General features: G+C 42.2%; 1 pseudogene; it reads right to left on the bottom strand.

The window, feature by feature from the left end:
- Positions 1-12738: 12738 nt before the first annotated feature.
- LOC149171297 (putative protein arginine N-methyltransferase 6 pseudogene) lies at positions 12739-14562 on the bottom strand (annotated as a pseudogene).
- Positions 14563-14811: the final 249 nt, after the last annotated feature.

The following is a 14811-nucleotide window of genomic DNA, read 5'->3' as shown; positions in this document are numbered from 1 at the left end:
TTACAATTTTAAATGCAGCGTAAATGCCCTTTATATCTGTCAGAGGATTGTTTTGACTTTTGAGAGTCACTGAGTCGGTTGCATTACTCTGTTTTAATTCTGGAAATACGCATTTACTTTTGGCTGCGCAGTGCATTCTCGGGTTTGCCAGCTGTGGTTTTCTTTTTCTACTTTGTTGGCCGCTACATCCGCTGAGTTGGCTCAGCTTTGATTTATGCTACATGCTGACTTTGCTGAACTGTGCTTTTATAAAAATTTGTAATAAAACAGAAATTTGGTGAATGCCTTACTGATTACAAAATTCTGTGTATTGCATCTGTCCACCATTCCTGTGTAGGGAGCTGATGCTTGAGGATGGCCTCCATTGTCTCTTCAGCTTCTGTATATTTGAAAAAATTTGGGGCCACATCAAACAAGTGATTAATTTCATTCATTATAAAAAGTAGATTTTCTATCTTACTATAGAAAATATGTCCTGTAATAGGCCCTGTGTCTTCTGAAGTGCTGGCCTTCTCATTGACCTGTGCTGAGGCAAAAACATTTACTCTTTTAGCATACTGTTCATGGGTGAATAATTTCCCTCCGCTGTTCAGTAAGCTAGGGAGTCCTCTACTCTGCAACACCTGAAACCTCTCCATGAACCTATTTACCTCTGTCTACATATCCTGGGTTCTTCTGTCCAATGTCTGCACCAGATTTCTAAGAGTAAGAACCCTCTTGATCATTTGAATGGTCTCAGTTCTATTTGTGATTCCAATGGTGGCTAACTGAGAACTTGTTTTGTGGTTAAGCACATTGATCATTCTTGTAGCAACTTCAGGCATATTTCCTAATAAGGCCCTTGATGTTCGGATTTCCTTCTGTGCCTTTGGGATGAGCTCTAGTTGCTCATGGATTGTCTCGATATATGGCCATTGATTGTTGATGGATTGACCAATATTGGACCATATCATTGCTCTGATCTCAGATATGATTTTATCTAGCTTGAGCTCATTCTCAAGCTCCTTGATCCTGTCTTTAAGGGCTTTGATTTCCCTGGCCTTTTCTCCCACCTCTCTTTTTGTCTTATCATGCCTTTCATTTACCTTGGCCAGCTTTTCCTTAGTTTCATTCAGCTCTGTCATCTGGGCTTCCAAAATTTGTATTTCATTCTTTAGCTTCTGCATATCTAGGCTCTGATCTGTGCTGATGGGTGTTGCTGAAGTAGATGTGGCTGTTTGTTCAGCCTGCTGAGGTGGAGGCACCGTAGTAGGAGCAGTCTCCTCAAGATTGATGACTTGAGGAGGGGGCTGAGAGGTCTGCCCTTCTTGTGCTTGTGTTAATGATGCTTGTAGAGCTGCTTGTGTAGCTTCATATTGCCCCAATTTTTCTTGTGCCTTCACAAGTTCTTTGTAAATGGAGACTAGCAGGGTAGTAGAATCCTGCTCATGCCTTTGCTTTGCTATCTCATCAGTCTGTGGATGGATAGTGGCTGGAATTTTGATCTTCTTTCTTAATGCAGCCATGTCAGCATCTCTAAGTTTCAGGATCTCTTGTATCCCTTTGATGTCATTGGGATTGTGCCCAATTTCTACAATGATTTCCTCCAGGGACTTTATCCTGTTGTCTTTGGCCTGAGAAGAGGCCCTCTCCAGTTCTAGCTGGGAAGCTGTGGCATTCAGACTGCTTGTTAATTTATAATTCTCCAAAGTCTTGTCAGCCAATGAAGCATACACCATTTCGCCAGTTTGCTTATGCAGCTCAATTTTGTCCATAGGGTGTATGTCCTTGGCGAGGACCTCTAGGTTAGTCCTAAGATAGTCAGCAGTGGATTGTGGTTGGAGCGCCGTAGGCATAAAGTGACTCATAGTCAGTTTGCCTTCTTCTAGATCAAAAGCAGACATCAACCTTTGTTGATTAGAGGGGGCCAATTTCAGCAAATGGTTGTATAATTTTATCTTCATAGGTTCACCTCGCCTCTTCATATCTATAAATTGCTGCTTTATGCCTACCTCTGCTTCCCTCTGCTGGCTGGAGGAAGTGACTTCTCCTCTAATGGTCCTGTCTTGATCATGGTGGAAGGAGCTGACCGAGGCCTCCCTACTGGGCGGGCCCATACCCATTGCCTGTCTAATTGCTTCATCTTCCTCGGGGAAATCATTCAATCTTTGTCTCTTTTCCCCTTGATTGATGGATGAGGTCATGGGGGTTTCTCTATCCCTCTTTCTGCTTAGGTCCTCCTTCTGTGGGGTTTGGAGGACTGAAGCATCTGTGATGATTTCAGGCCTTGAGAGTTCCTCATTTTGGGCCTGTTGCTCAGTAATATTTGGGGTATCTATCACATTCTCTTGCTGTAAAGGCTGCTGAGTTTGAGTTTGCCCTTCTCCTTGCTGCTGTTGCTTTTGTTGTTGTTCCTGCTGTTCCTGCTCCATCTCTTTACCTTTGCCTTTTTCTGAGATGTTTTCACCAGTTCTTGTAGCTTGATGTTGGGCAGTTGAGGAGGACGCTGCTGCTCCAATTTGTGTGCTTGGCAGTGAGGTGACCTGTGAATAAAACTCAAGGTCAGCCATCTTCTTAAGGTTTCTTAGAGCTCTTTGATTAAGCTCTTCTTGGGTCACATTTTCTTCTAAAGTTCCTCTTCTCCACTTGCTTTGGTTGGCATATTTTTCTAAGTGAGGAAGGCTATAATGACCATAAGTAGATAATTTGTATTTGAGCCTCCTCATTGTAATGAAGTTGTTGGGGTCATAGGGTTTCCATATGAAGCTGTATTTGAGACCAAGGCCCCCAAGTATTCTATCTGCCTCTCTCCACCCTTCATCCCTTTCATTGAGAAGGAAATGGCCAAGTTGATTTCTGACTTTTAAGTGTGCCTTCTTACCTTTTCCTGAAAAGTGGAGCATATCCACATAACCAAACTGCCTGAAGTATTCCAAGGCAAGTAGCCTCATAGGCACAAATCTAGGTAGTTTAAATGGGGGCAACTCACACCCATATAGTCTGATAACGGTGTGGTGTTGGTAGAAATACCAATCCCCAATACTGTATGCTTTTGATAAATGCAGGAGTCTTTGCATTTCGTCTGTCAATCTGGGAGGAGGTGAACCCAACAGTAGAGTCAAGGCTGGATGGATGAAAAGATCAATAAATTCGCAGTAGGTGTATGGAGAACAGCTTACTATGTGAAAAACGGATGTCCAATACACTACTGATCTCAGATTGCCCTATGCATCTTCTCTCTTCTTTGGGAAGGAGAACTTATCATGCTGGAAGTATAGGAGCAGATGATATAGGTAAGAGGTGTATTTAAATACCCTTTCTCTTGACAGATTCATCAACTGCTCATGCATCTTATCTGATATGTATGTGGCATAATCATAGTAGATTGGTTTCTTTCCTGGGGAAAACATAAGCATCATTTGTAGAACAGTTTCCTCCACATACTCCACTGAATCATATCCCAAGATGGGACTGATCATGTCAACAAGGTCTAAGCCCAACTGGTTGAGGTAGACAAAATGGATGGGAGGAGTTTGCACAGTATCAGCTTTGATGAAAATCTGATTAAGCTTTGTGATCTGTGCCTCTGTTATCCTGGCTCCCTGTACTATTAAATCAGCTAATGATAGAGGGACCAACTTTTGATCTGTCTTGAACTGCAACATCTCCCTGATGGCTTCAGGGGTAATGAGGAACAGAATTGAACCTGAAGAGTCCAGCACTGCCCTCTGGGATGTATCATAGTAATCAGCAACTAAGTGGATAAGCTCAGGGAATTGATTAACCTGAGGAAGCTTGAATATTGGGAGAAATGAATCCCAAATTCCCAGGATGTCTGTCCCCCTCTCATGTTTGATCTTTATTTCATTTAGGATTTGTAAGTGGAACCTGCTTTTGCTCAACATTTCCTCTGATATCTTGTAGTCCAGGTCTGCTAATGCTCTTGTGTCCAATGTTCTATTAGGGGCATTCAGGGGAGCTACATTGAGGGCTATAGGAGCTACAGGGGGATCCATGACTCTTCTTGGGATGTGGTTCTCTTTGAAGTCTCCTGTTACTATGCAGAGTAACACCGACAAAGTTTCTTTGCAGACAATGATGGTTTTATGAGTGAAGGGTGAAGGTAAAGGCTGCAGCAGTTGAAATACTGTCTTTGAGTGATTAGGTGGGTGGCAGAAATGCTCAGAGTATGCTTTTTTTGTGGTGGATTTGTTTCCTGCAGGTGAAGGGTTCACGATTGCGCGAACCAGCGACAGTTTTCTTTCAAATTACCCACAGTGGTTCGACAGAAGTGTAGTGACGGCTCTGGTTCAGTCTAAATGTCAATTCAGTGGCATTTAACGGTGAATTTCGGGTCTTAAGGTCTGTTACTTATTGATACGCGAAATGCAGTGAAAATGGAGTTTCAGAGCTCAAATGAGGAATACCTGTAGAGTTGGACTGGTTAGAGCTTGCTGGCGCTGAAGAGATGGACGTTCTGGCGGTCAGGAAACACTTTTCCGCGGCTGGTGCAGGTTTGGTCGTAATTATGCATGTAGGATAAACAACGATGAATGCGCTCAAAATGGCAAAAACCATGAATTTTCGGCCAAAATAGACTTTTTGGTGATTTTGGCGCGAATTCGTGCTGACGTCATCATGACGTCATGAGTGGGGTCGGGGCCGGATGACGTCAGCACGACGTCATCGGGCCAGGTGGCGGGGTCTGGTTGGTCCACTGGGGCAGTGAGATGGCAGGACAGGTGGACCAATGGCTGGGCAAGGAAATGACAAGACGGCGTACCTGGGGTGACGGAGCGATGACGGGTTGCTGAGGTCACATAGGCGGGAACGGCAAAACCAGAAACCGCGGCGGTTTGATATCGCACCGCCTACGGTACGATGGCGGTTTGCAGCAGTAGTACCTCCGACGGATTGTGGAGCCGACGCGTGGATACAGCGTGACGTAACCTTTATACGGCCGTCGGGAGGTAACCTTCGGGCATCGGATGAGCTCCGACGCTATGGTGGCCGTCAGATCTGGAGGGGCCAAATCGGACGGTGATCGGAACACTGACGTGACAGGGAGATAGCGCGCTTAAATCTGGGACGTCGGAAGGACTCCGACGCGATCAGGGCCGTTGGAGCGGGAGATATTTGATCGGACGGTTGTCGGGACAAGCAAAGTGACAACCAAGTACGGGGAAGGGGAGGGTTAAAATAATGTTTTTTCTGGGAATTTGCGCGATGGCGGAGACTATGTAAAAGTGGGTTTCACGTTTTGTTTGAAAATAGCTCCGCCCTTTAGACTTAGCATAAAGAGAAGATGTCGGTTTTTCATGATTTTTGGCCATTTGAAGCGGGTGAGGGTAGAAATTAGGCTTTTTAGGGGTTTTTATGTGCAAAAGGGGGTCAAAATGAAGGAATTAGCTCATGAAGGGGAAGAGGCACTTGGCCTAGGTTCATCAACATGACCAGGTGTCATTCGATCCCTGACTCAAGACTTATTGGCTATAATGCCAAGGGGATGGGTATTTATATAATGCTTGGGGTTTATACACCATGGTGTTAGTATTAATAGGGGAAAGGTAATATAGGGGATTTACATAGTAGAATTAGAGTTAATATGGATGAGAGGGTAAGTGGAGGGGAAACCATTTAAGTTTATGTGAAACAAACTTGGTTTTGAGAGTAGATCAAAATGAAAAGATTTTTAGACAAGAAATGTGGCTTCTAAAGATTAAGAACCACCATGAAACCTTAGTCTTTTCCATGAATCTTAGCTGATGGGGGAATGTTAGAAATGAAATTGGAGGGGAATGAGGGAAATTAGTCATGCTTCCTGCTACAATTCAATGAAGAAGAACACCTTTGTCAATTAATTGACTTTGCTTTGATACCCACAGTTACCATCTCTGCAATGGTAGGGATAACCTTTCTGCAACCCCAACTACTTACCCAGCTACTTGCCTAGCATTTTTATTTCTTCTTGGAGGGTGCACTTGGACTTGCAAACCCTTACTTGCCTTTTCTTTTCTTTGGCTTTTTTCTTTTGCTTTTTCTATCTACTTCTACCCTTATCTCTTCCAAGGTCCCAGATTAAGCTGTTGGGAGCCTTTTCTTCTCTACCTGAACTAGTTGTCTGCCAAGATTAAGCAGTTTGGACAGACTTCTTTCTCTATTCTATAACTGAAAATTGAAAACATGGCATGATCCAGGTTAAACTGTTGGATCATCCACCAAAATTGAAATAAGGTCATCAACATTGAAACACTTTACACACCTTTTGTTCTCTAGGAAATATGGGATCTTTGTGATATCAAAGCAGAGCATATTTGGACTTTCCCTTGCCAATCATGAAATATGAAACCTATTGGTATAGGTATCCAACAGAGTCTATCAACAAAGTTCTAGTTACCATGATCCGACGAACCATTGGTGTTCATCGGTCGAATTGGCACAACATGTTATTTTCAGCGCTATGGGCATACCGAACCTCAGTGAAAAATTCAACAGGGTTCACTCCTTTCCAGCTAGTTTATGGCTTAGAAGCTGTGTTACCCATTGAATGCGAAATCCCATCACTTCAAATGGCTGTCGAATTACTTCCCGCTACTTCCGAAGAGGAGAAACGTTTATTGTACTTGGCTAAATTAGATGAGACTCGACGTGACGCTACATTGGCAATCGAGACTCACGCGAAACGAATGAAAGCTCAGTATGATAGAAATGTAACCCCTCGAAGTTTTTCGGAAGGAGACCTAGTACTATTATATGATCAAGCTAACGATAAGCTAGGTGCCGGAAAATTCGTTCCCATGTGGCATGGGCCCTGCATTGTAAAGCGAAAGCTAGCAAAAGGGGCTTATGAGCTAGTTGACTTTGATGGGGACTCTTTGGGTAAATCCAGAAATGGACTTTACCTAAAGAGGTATTATACTTAAATGATGGGAATGGAGAAATTTTTAGATAGGTTAGATTTTCTTTCTAGCTAGCAAGTGTGTTAGTTTAGTCAGTGTGCTTAGCTTAGAGAGTGTGGTTTTTCGTCGTTATTCTGGCTTATCTTGGTTTTACTCTTGATATTGCAGATGTCGACGCCTCTCCAAACATACATTGGATTTGCTAATGGTGCTTGTCGTAGTACACGGAACATCTCTTCTGTAGCTTGGGTTATCTATTCGCCCTCTGACGAGTTAGTTTCTATGCATGGGGTAAGCCTCGGTCAAACAACGAACAACATTGCAGAATACAGTGCAGTGATTGAATTATTATCCGAATCTATTTCATTTGGAATTCGACGTTTGACAGTGAGGTTAGATTCTGAACTTGTTGTATTACAGCTTAATAGAGTTTATGCCATTAGGAATCCTGTGTTATTAAGGTTGTTTTTGAGAGTGCGTCTCTTGGAACGTGAATTTGATCACATTGAATATCAACATATTCCAAGGTCTTTGAATACATTAGCAGATGCAATTGCTTCTCGAATGTTGGACAGACATTTACGATAATCATGCAAGTAAATTTAAAAAACATTTCATCACATTTGTTAAACAAGATAAGCCGGTAATAGTGATATATATAGATAGAAGTGTGTCAAAAAATATATACATCGTCTTCGATCATAGGTTGAAAACACCTTATGATCAGCAAAATGATAGTACAAAAAGTCAAAATGTCACATGTGACTACAAAAGTGACTAGTCAATCACTAGTGGTGCTCTCTGTATGACACCACTGCGCGGGCTACCTTACACAAAAATCTCCTAAACGGTCCAGGGACCGTGACTACGAAGCGCTGAAGCCGGGTAGGAATGTCATCCATAGTAGTCTCAGGTATATCTGCCGTGAGACGCTCTAGATCATGCTCCAACTCAGCTAGTACTTCTGCAGCCGCATCCTGTGGGGCCGGTACCGGTGCAGCTGGATGTAGTCTATCAAAAGGCCGGAGGTTGGCTGGACGCTATGGACCAACATCTGCATTTTGAAAATTTTACTGTTAGTTTTGAGACGATATATATGAAAAATAAAAAAATACATAATTAGAAAACTTGTGAAAATAAAAGTACCTCTGTCATCCCATTGTTCTCCCGGTGGAAGAACCATGTCCGGATCACCTCTAAAATCCACTCCGGCATACGGAAAGTCCTGTATCGAAAAAACCTGGTCCTCTAACCAGTGAAAGTAACTATCTGAGAATCGAACCACTGTCGCACCCTCGTCAGGATGCCGGGCCATCACCGCAACCCATCGTATCAGCTTTGGCTCCCGAGGACCCAAGATATCAACAGTGAGTTACTGAGGGATCAGCATTGGAACTCTCTCCAAGGCAAAACTCACGACTAGAGGCCCATATCCAAAAGTCTTTAGTCGTCCGTTCTTTGCCTTGGTCAGTTGGCTCTTCATATGAGCTGACACAGCTTCACACCAGTTGAAAATGGTGCCTTGGTAACAGTGAATTGCCATCTGCATTTGGGATCCGGAAGCAATGTGTAAAGTGGCCGCGCCGCAAATTCTGGTAACCGTGAACGCTATGACTTTGAGTTCCGGCAGAGTGATGTGTTTTATCTCTATGCCTTTTGAATGGTGAGCCCCAGGTGTGCACCACTCGTCGCGGAGACTATCAAGGGATTGGCCACCCGGCCTAGTCCCCGCAAGACTAAGTTGCTCACCTCTGTTCGGCAAGCCAGTGAGAAAGTATACATCCGAGGGCTCTATCTCGAGCTGGTGCCCTCCTATGTAAAAGCATTGTTCTTGAACGTTCCATCACTCAACCAGCCATTCCAAGAATCTTACCTGGCCCCTCATGCCCGGTATGGTCCAATATTTGTATAATCCGCATGCTCTTAGGGCATCCAGGGAAGGTTGATGATTTATTGCAACTTCATCATCCTCTACATGCTCTCTTTCTCTCCAATCTAACATGGTTAATACCCTGCACATCAAAAATAGCAATTAGAAATTGATTTGGGAATTTTTGGTAGTTTTTTGAGGGAGTTGGGGTTTTGAAATGCGCACTTCTCGGAAGACGCACCCCGGCTTTGTAGCACAGGGCGCCCGGACGCGGCTGGCCTGAAGGCGGGCCACGTCTTCCGACCATTTTCCCGTATGAGAAAAAGTCGGGGGACGCGGGTCACCCGAAGGGCACCCGCGTCCGCCGAGAGGCGCATTCCAAAACCAAAACCCCCCCAAAAAATGAAACTAAGACCTAAAAATTGATTCTAAACGGATAGAAATGCAGAGTAGGATGTGTAAAATACCTGGATAAGACGGCGTTCGATTCCGACGGTCGGATTTTCCGCAGCGACCACGGGAAGTTTCTTGTCAAAAGCTCCTTTTTCAACCTCAACAGTGAAACGGTAAAAATGACATGGTAAAAGGTCTTTTTATAGGTTTTTTGGATGAATTAGTTCATTTTTTACCATGAAAAGATGTTTTTCGATGTATTTTTGCCTATTTTAAACAGGTATGAGTAATGTGTTGCTTTTGTGCAGGACAAAGGGGTTTCGAGGGAAATTGTAATTTTTCACAAACAAAAATATCAGAGTCATCTTTTAAGCCCTTTTCTGACTCCTAAAACATGAAAAGATCGCCGAGCGTTTCTTTTACACTCGTTAAAACGGAATTAAAAGACGGTCCCCTTTTAGCTCTTTTCTGACCGCAAAATCAGGAAAAGATTGCCGAGTTTTTGTCGTTTCGAACTCGATAAGGAAATAAAACGACGTGTCCTTGATCGCTTTTTACTTTTCAGGTCAACGACACTATTATGAAAGTACTCCTTGGTCGCAAGATCAAGCGGTTCCCCCAGGTATTATTTTATACTTTTTCGGGCTTGAGGGACACAAATGTACGAAAAAGTTCAACGTGGAGTCTCCTTTTGTTTTTTCAGACTCTCTAAAAATGAAAAACGCCGAGTTTCTCCTATACTGGGCTCGTTAAACTTTTACAGTAAAGGACCTGTTCAATTACAAACAGGAACGAACCACTCCTTCCTAGGGTTCGAATTTAAACTAGGTTGGACTCGTCCGAAGGATGAGCTTATAATCAAGCATATGTTATCCTCCTCAAGCTTGTTAAAAATAAAGAGGTACTTGCCAGAAATGGTGGGGGAAAAGAGAGAAGAATGAACCTGTTTGTTACCTTTTGTCTCAAAAGAAACTTTATTACCACTCTTGAACACGACATTTTTCATTCACCTGGGTTGGGAAATCTTTTACCTCACAGTTGACCAAACCACTTTGAAAGTCTTTAACCGGGTTCCGGGATTAACTTTGAGTTATTCGTCACCAAGCCATCTGTCGTGTCGTTATGTGTTCAAGAGGTCTGCAAGCAAAACTTTCATCTGCAAAATACTTGTCATCCATTTGACCATCCCTGAGTCAGTCCTTACAGCAACATTTCTTCAACTTGAACAATGATTTCGTGTTGCGGGCTTGCCTGCAACGGGTCGCTTTCTATCGACATCGACACATTATCTAGAAAGATGACTTAGAAATCGACAGTACCTTGAAGTCTGCATGCATCAATGGCAGGTTTCTCGCCTTTGACGACAGTTTACATCATTGACTTTCGATCAAAGGATTCCGTGAAGTGTTCGACATCAAAACATCTATTCACATTTCACGGGTTGTGCTTGGTACTTTGAGAACCATTGACATTACTGGTGGTCTCTCTCACGCTTGTTAACAGTTTACATCATCGACTGGTAATCAAGTGGTTTCTAACATGTTCGACATCGAATCATTTAATCACATGGCTAGAATCGTACCAATTCGGGAAGTAGAAGTGAAGACCCTGGATCTAGTTTCTACCATCCAGGCTGCGAGGAGTTTTGTATTCATTATCTATGTAGACTAATCATAAACAGATGGCTGCATCCATACTGTGTCTACAAAAGTCTATAAAAATGATGTCCTGCAAGATCATTCCTGTATCAGAATAGTTAGTCCATTAGTTAAAGTTTTGAATCTGAGTATGGGAATGCCTACCTCAGTGATGATATAATCTTATACATATATTTTGTGTTGAAAATTGCAGGTTCCAACCAGGTCATCCACAAGACAATCCTTGAAATGATAAAGCGCTTCACCCTTCCTAGAATTACAAAACCCTAATCTATTCCAGGCTTCGCACTTTAGGGGGCAATCTATTACACTAAAAAATGTCACCATGACCACTTACAGTTAGTATGGCTCAAATCAACAGTCATGCTACCCTCTTAGGCAAGTCTTATGCCTCTGCTATCCATCTCAAACTCAAAGAAGAGAGAAAGTCTTGTCAAAAATATGTTTATCTCTGGGGTCGCAGGTTCTCTCTAGCCTTACCTGCGGGGACGCTCACATTGTTCACAAAAGTTGCGTCCTTGGACGCTCTGTATGTTAAGGGACAGGTGCGTCCTTCTGTAAAAGGAAAAATGCACGAGTTTCATCTTAAAAAAGTTACTTGTGGTTACTTCTAGAACTTTCTAGAGGTCGGTTTGATGAATTGGATGCGCCTCCAGTTGGTTCATGTATCTCTATTAAGGAGGAACTTATCCCATCAATAAGGGAGCTATCCCACCCAAAGGGGGGGATTATCCCATTGATGGTGGACCTGAATAACCTCTTTACAGCACTATAAATAAAGACATTGAGCCAGAGGGAGGAGAGGTTGGAGCTATACATTTTCTTTGGGTAAATGCTGCAGGAATTAGGACTCCCATTTAGAACCTTGTGAGGAGAGATTGTCTTTGCTTGATTCTACTTGGAAGTGGGTGAGCTTTGTCAAAGTAGAGGAAAACCCTTGATGGACCCTGGGAGGAACTTGCACAACACCAAGGCCAGGTTGTAAGAGTTTCTTTGTTTCGTTATTAATACAAACTGGTTTATTTTTCTCAATAGCTTGTGTTAATGAGTTATTTCATGTGTTCCTTGGTCTGCATGTTGAATATATGTTTTATTATATGAAATGCAAGTGCTTGGTAATTGTTTGATTGTTTGTGGTTGCAGGAATTGACTGGAAGGAGGAGCTCATCTGGATCGGCAAGGACGGACTACAACAATAGCGTTTTGGAATAAGGTAAGCCTAAACACTTGTAGTTTTCATATCTTAAAAGGTATATTTAGAGAAAGATCACTCCATTTTGTCTTGTTTGTCGCTAGAGAGTTTAGACTCCTAGGGAGGTCAGTTGTGTCCGCACAACCCTTTGAGATGCAAAAACTATCTATCGACCTTAAACCACTTCGCAAGGTTTCTTCAAAACTAGGCCACAACTCACCCAGTTTACCTCCCAATGCTGGGTATCCTTCATTGATGTAAACTTGGGGATGGCCCTACGCGCAACACCAAAGGGCTACGTGCAGTGCTCCATGAAGATGGCTATACGCAAAAACACCAAAGGGCTACGCGCAGTGCTCACGATTTTTTTTTTTCCACCCAAAATAAATCCTCACTTTTCCCATTTAGGTATGTAGTTCCAGTCAATTGCACTCATCCAGAAAATAACTACTGTGCCTTCTTCAAATTGACATTTGAAACTGTCCTTTTTTGTGAAAATTCAGCAATATTTGACATCTTATTTGATTGGAAACTCTCCACCTTTGCTAATAGAATGTGCACTCTGAGATAACCCACTACAAAAATGAGAAGTCTTAGGCATGCTCTGAGACTTTCCTCTTAATAGCCATGGTAATAGCATAAACATCATACAAGAGCACCCATCTCCTATGATGATATTCAAAGGACAAAATTGTGGTATGAATTAAACCCAGCATTTCTTTCAGATCAACTTTGTGACAGAAAACGTCAAGGAACCAATGAAATAATCAAATCAAATGCTTCAGAATGATGCTCCAAACGCTGTGAACAATAACAAGCTGAAAATATCACCGCATAATAGATTTCCTTCACAAAGCATTGTCCCCCATAAGCATATTCTAGGTGTATATTCAGAAAGCGTGTGTTGAGGGACAAAGTCCCCTAGGATTTTGGGTTAAGACCCTAGTAGTGCGGGGGTTATCTACAGTAAAAAACAAGCATTCCACACAGCCATGATACTTCAATAAGCAAACTAGGCGAAGAGAGGTACACTTGGGGGTTGTTCGTTCGGGTAGATCCAGCGAGGGTCCAAACTCTCTTGGAGTTCCTTTCGATCCTTAGACCTGCAAAACAACCAATTCAAAGAGGCATAGCAATATATTGACCAAGTATCATATAGAAATCAACTTCATAACATATTGAAAGCTAGTTAGTTATACAATTGAAACAATTATTCATACGTAAACCATAACATTAACATCATATGCATGAAGAAGATTGATTTCGGGAACAAGACAAATGTTTCTTTATTGCAGATAACTAAAATAAGGCAAGGAATGATATCACCTAAATCTTCCTCTCATTGGCTCCAAGTGGAACCGTCCTCCGGATCTGTCCAATCCCAAGTCTTCAAAAGGCTCCTTCCATGACTCATACAAAGATATCTCAACTAGTGAAATAACACCAAAGCTCAAGGAAACAAGGGTTTCTTGTAATGGGGGGAGTGCTGGAAGCACAAGGATATTCAGACCTGATTAGGGATAATCTTAGCAGAGTGATTTTTCTCTCTATTCTCTCCTCCTTTAGGCCTTCCCATTGAAGCCTTTTTATACTTCTCCCAAAGTAGTTTTTTAGTTGGGAATTTGTTGGGAATAGTTGGGCCACGGGCACTAATAGGTAATCAACAGGTAAAACCCATGAACTCTGCCCGAAATTAAGGAGATTTAATTTTTTAAAGTGTTTTAAGACATATACGTGGGTTGGGTATACACTGACCAGTGTACACACACATTTAGCTCAGGGAAATGTCGCGTATAGGGAGTAAAACATTGTTTTTTATGTATTTGGACCAGGTCTGGAAGGAGGGGTTGCCCTAGGCCATAAATGGAGCATGAAAAATATCATGGGTGAGAGTTGGAGTTATAATAGCGTGGGTTATCCCTACTTTGTGACAATGTAATAGAACCTAGAACCTACAATTACTTGATATTGCTTCACCTCTAAAGGATCGTAAATATAGAGATTTTGCACACTTTTTCTTTGATGTACACCATTCACACGAACATCTCTAGATAAATAGCTATCTATTGATGATTCTGACTGGGTATCACTAGATGTTGTTGCATTCCCTCCAAATGAAATATCAAACCATAATGAAAAACCATGCAGGGATGATTTCATCATAGACGAAGCACTGAAATTTGCAGTAACTGATTCCAACTCCTGTATTGTGACAGTGCTACAATCAATTTGTGTGATAACAATTACCCATGACAAGACATTTTCTATTGTAATAGTTTCGATGAAAGGCTCCTCAAAGGTACATTGCTTTGCCAATGGTAACATCGTAGACATATCAATTCCATAAACATTTCGCCAGAAGTCAATACTTTCACTGTATCTTTCAGGATGTGTAACTGGTGCCATGTACAATGTCGCATGAGAAGGAAAAATTAGCCCCCCTAACTTGAGCCAACAATCTCTTGCAATGATTACACTAGGAAGCATGCTCTCATACAAAAGCATGTAACCCATCCATTCCGATATAATGACATCTACCTCCTCATCAATTTCAACCCCCCTAAGATTCATACTTATAAATCCCCAAGTAATTCCTCTCTAGAACCATGAGACCAGAAGCTGTAAACCTTTCACCAGCAATATCACTGTCAGAAATGTACAGTTCCCTATGCCACGAATTGGAAGCGGGTTCTCAATTACCAAGAACTGCATTTGCAAAAAACGGATTTGGATGGACCAACCTCTGCACAGATTCATGGATATCTCTTTCAATCAAAGCAAATAAACGAGCTCGCCATATGTTGAGATAAGGATTAGCAG

Source organism: Pinus tabuliformis, chromosome 4_2 (assembly GCF_031772625.1).
Source record: "Pinus tabuliformis cultivar Carrire ecotype Pingquan chromosome 4_2, CPIR1, whole genome shotgun sequence".
In the NCBI taxonomy this organism is placed as follows: Eukaryota; Viridiplantae; Streptophyta; class Pinopsida; order Pinales; family Pinaceae; genus Pinus; species Pinus tabuliformis.
The sequence above is the reverse complement of the archived record's forward strand: the minus strand, read 5'-3'. Positions and strand labels throughout refer to the sequence as shown.